Source organism: Tupaia chinensis, unplaced genomic scaffold, assembly GCF_000334495.1.
Source record: "Tupaia chinensis unplaced genomic scaffold, TupChi_1.0 Scaffold000259_1, whole genome shotgun sequence".
Taxonomy (NCBI): Eukaryota; Metazoa; Chordata; class Mammalia; order Scandentia; family Tupaiidae; genus Tupaia; species Tupaia belangeri.
The window spans coordinates 1,436,829-1,441,438 of NW_006159739.1; the positions used below are offsets into that span (position 1 = coordinate 1,436,829).

The 4,610-nt window shown below is 46.4% G+C and overlaps 1 pseudogene; it reads right to left on the reverse strand.

Annotated features, from left to right (window-relative positions):
- On the reverse strand, positions 1 to 423 carry LOC102490169 (60S ribosomal protein L23a pseudogene; annotated as a pseudogene).
- Positions 424 to 4,610: the final 4,187 nt, after the last annotated feature.

Below are 4,610 nucleotides of genomic sequence, written 5' to 3' on the forward strand. Positions count from 1 at the left end.
TCACACATAGGCCTTCTTCTCTCTGTCAGGCCTGATTAAAGTGTTGACCTTGGCCACATCAATATCATAGAGCTTCTTCACAGCCTGTTTGATCTGGTGCTTGTTGCCCTTGATGTCCACAATGAACATTAGTGTGTTGTTGTCTTCTATCTTCATGGCAGACTCGGTTGTCAGGGGGAACTTGATGATAGCATAGTGGTCAAGCTTGTTTCTCCTGGGGGTGCTCTTCCAAGGATATTTAGGATGCCTCCACAGCCTGAGCGTCTTGGGCCTCCGGAAGGTGGGTGATGTACGGATCTTCTTTTTTTTTTTGTGGCTGTGGACGCCTTTCAGCACTGCCTTCTTGGCCTTCAAAGCCTTCGCTTTAGCTTCAGCTTTGGGAGGGGCAGGAGCTTCCTTCTTCGCTTTCGGCGCCATCTTGGCGAAAAGCTCCGAGGTTGTTTCTTCATTCATTTGTTCCACAAATAGTTTCAGAGCACCTACTATGTGCCAGGCATTATTCTAGCAACTGGGGAATATATCAGTGAAAAAAAAGTAGACAAGAACCACTATGCTTGTCATGCTTATATTCTACAATTTTGAAAAATACTTCACTGTCTTGTTATGAGGATGAAAACAGAAGGTATAAGTAACTAATAGTGGCCAGTAAATAATAAATGCTCAGCTCTCCCCCCTCAAAGTTTATTTACTTACTTATTCCATGAGAGGGAGATACGAAGTGAGGAGGGCTCCCCCAACAGTGTCTTCATACCATGATCTAGGTCACAGGCACATACACACATGCCCAGCATACATAGGGAGACCCCAACACGTGAACCTGGGGCCCTCTCATGTGGGTCCGGCATCGTGTGGCTGGGCATTACTGTTGTGCCACCAGCTGGCCCAATACGTGCTCAATTAATGATATAATGATCATAATGGGAACATGCCTGGTCAGTGATTGGTGAAAGAATGGTGTGTGTATGTGTGTTTTTTAAGAGGGATTTTTGTGTGAGGATGCTTGTGCTTACCTGAGAGACAGATAGAAAGTAATAAATCACCCCCTAGGGGATGGCCATGATGCAATCTCTTCTCCATTCTCTTCTCGGGATTTTGGACCCACATGCACACGTGCCTGGTGTGAGTTTCAAGATGCTGGGTTTGGAACTCGAACCATGGTCAGCCATGTGGGAGTCCATCAACACAACCATTATACCATCTGCAGTCCCACATGAAAGAATGTTTGAGAGTCAGCAGGTGGCATGATGGTTAAAGATCTTGGTTCCACATGGCCAACTGAACGGTTCCAGTCCCAGACTCAGTGGCTTACAAATCATGCTCTCTCTGGTCAAATTTAAAATAAATAAATAAATAATAAATAAAATTTTAAAAAGAAAAGAAAATCACACTGGGCACGTGTGTGGATGCCCAAAATCCTGAGAGAAGAATGTAGGAGAAAGGATTGTAGCATGGCCATCACCCCAGTGGTGCTTCCTCACTAATCCCCCAAAGGTGAGTGCATTCACCCTATAGCAAACTTAAAAGAAAAAAAAAATGTTTAATTTGGTATTGAAATTACCTATTAGTAGACAAGGAAAAGTCTAGAGAGGGCATGAACCTGCCCAGAAAGGCAATAAAAGGTTTTAACTCTTAGTCTGGTGTCTGTATCGCTAATCCCCTCATCCCAGAGGACTGTCTCTAACAAAGCGAGTCAAAAAAGGAGGTGGACAGACTAGTCGGTGAGCTTCAAGGTGGGCTTATAGCTCATTGCTGGACTCCAGAGCCTAAGTGGGCTTTAACTCTCTTGGTTCCAAGTACTTCCTGTGTTTCTCAGATGTGCCAGCAGCTTCCCAGCTCAGCCTCCACATGGGCACATGGTGGGTGGGTTGAGGGTGGGGTGATGTACAATCAAAGATCCAGGATGCTGGTCAGACTGGCTTCGTGAATGTGTGATCTGTGCATTTGCGCAGGGCTTGGTACCTGGTATAATGCTCTGCCATCGCCATCTTGAAATTCTTAATAATTTTTGAGCAAGGGGCCCTGTACTGGATCCCGCAAATTACATAGTTTATTTATGTAGGTGCTGTGCTCTTGGTGGGAGGCGGCAGCCCCAGACCTGCAGTGGGCCTGGGACTTGTCAGACGCTTGTTGATCCTATGGTCAATGGCTGTGTCACCAACAGACAGGAAGGAAGCCAGACCAGGCCCCACCAGACAGATCTGCCCTGTAATTGCAAGTCTCTAAGAGACTGTAACAGAGCAAAGGAGAAGAGAGGCTCTAAGGGGATTCTGGGATAGAACTGGAACCTACAGAGGATCTAAGGGGGCTTTCAACTTATTGTTACAAAGACTTTCCTAACAGTCAAAATGTAATCATACTATGTAAACTATGCTTTATTCAAGCTATTAAAAAATGTAATTGGGGGACCAGCAGTTAGGGTAATTAATGGCTATGTCGCTCGACTCCCATGTAGTTGACCATGGTTTGAGCCTCGGACCCAGTGGCTTAAATTCACGCCAGGCACGTGTGTGTGCGTGCCCAAGATCCCGAGAAGAGAATGGAGGGATTGTGGTATGGCCATCCCCCCTTGGGTGGGGGTGATTTCTTGCTTTCTGTCTCTCTGTCTCTCTCTGTCTTTCTGGCAAGTGCATGAACACTATAGCAAAAAAAAAAAAAAATGTAATCGGGTCAGCAGATGACATAGAGTTAAGGCAGCTGGATTCCATATAGCCTATAGCACAGTTTGAATCCTAGATCTGGTAGCTTGAAAATTACTCCAGGAGCATGCGTATATATGCCCAAAATCCTGAAAGGAGAATGGAAGAGAAGGGATTTCAGCATGGCCATCCTCCCTGGGGGGAGGGGGGGGATTTCTCACTTTCTCTCTCTATCTCTGTCCCTGTGTCTCTCTGGTGAGCACAAACACCCTAGAGGAAAAAAAAATGTAATCATACTAATGAAGTTGACATTGAGTGTATACTATGTGCAAGCAGCTGTGTTTAACATTTTTTTAAGAGAGATTTTTACTATAGGGTGAGTACACTGGCCAGAGAGACAGAAAGAGACAGAAAGAGAAAGCGAGAACTCACCCCCCTTCAGGGGGGCTGTCCATGCCACAATTCTTTCTCCTCTATTCTCCTCCTGGGATCTTTGGCATGCATGCACACGGGCCTGGTATGAGTTTTAAGCTGCCAGGTCTGGGACTCGAACTGCAGTTGACTACATGGGAATCCAGCAATGTAACCGTTACGCCAGGTGCTGGTCCCTATGTTATCCCTATGTTAAACATTTACTTGAAAATATATAAGATAGAAGAGTGGTCAAGAACACAATCCTTGGAGCCGTACTGCCTGGGTTCAGTCCTGGTTTCTCCACTTATTAGCTAGGCAAGTTGGTCGGCCTCTCTGCGCCTCAGTTTCCTCATCCGGAAAATGAAAGCAAGGATGACAGCTACCTGCCAGAGTTATTCTAATGATTATATACGTAAAATACCTAGAATAGTGTCTAGTGTACTAAGTACCATATGGCTGTTATTTTCTTTAGTCTTCAGTACAATCCTGTGATGTAGGTAGTATCTCACGTTATTCCCATTTAATTATTCCTGTGTAAACTGAGCCTTCTCAAGAGGTAAGTGACTTACTAGTCACAGAGTGATGAGTGGTAGAACAAGAGATTCGCCTTAGGGGTTAGGTCAAACTTCATGACCATTCTGTCCAGTGCTTAGACCAGAGCAGATATCTGGTAAATTTTCTTTAAATTAATCGATTAATTATTGTTTCTGTCAGCTCTGAGACTCTAAGCCTCTGGGAAATGTGTGCTCTAGCTAAAGGAAGATTCAGGAACCCAGCTCTCTTGGGATTTCTCACCGCTGTGGTCTGGGCATAATCAAATACTGTAGGCCATCTGTCCCACGCTGATCCTTCTGTTTGCCCCCTCTTTCATCCCTACAGACACTGCTCAAGCAGTGTCTCACCATCTCTCTAAACTCAACCCAGCACCACTGTGCACTAATCCTGGTGTCTGACGTCTGCATGGGACTTCAGAGAAGTGCTTTCACCTTCGATGGTTCTTTATCTCTGCGTCAGACAGCTCCATACTCATGCCAGGCCCCCAAGCATATCCCAGCCAGTTGGGGCTGCTTGTCCCAAGAGACCAGGATGGACTGTTTGGGAGGGGCTGTGCAGTCTGCACAGGTGGAGGAGTGTGGTGAGCTGTTGCTCTCTGAGTGATGTCGGGAATCTTCTAAACCAAGGCATGGGGTAGAAGGGGCAAGGCCCTCCCAGGGGGACCTCTCACACCGTCTCGGGTTCGGGATCCATGCTTGGGCAGAACTGTCTGAAGGTGAGTAGTCACTCTGCTCCTCTGGAAGTGTCAAAAATATCCCTACATGAATCTGCAACTACGGAAGGCCGGGGCTCTAAACCTTGTCACTGACACAGAATGTGTTTTTCCCAGTTACCATTAAGAGTTATACCCAGGATCAGGACCAGCAGTTAGCGTAATGGCTATGTCGCTGGACTCCCACGTAGTCAACCGTAGTTCGCATCCTGGACCCGGTGGCTTAAAACTCACACCAGGCGCGTGTGTGTGCGTGCCCAAGATCCCGAGAGGAGAATGGAGGAGAAGGGATT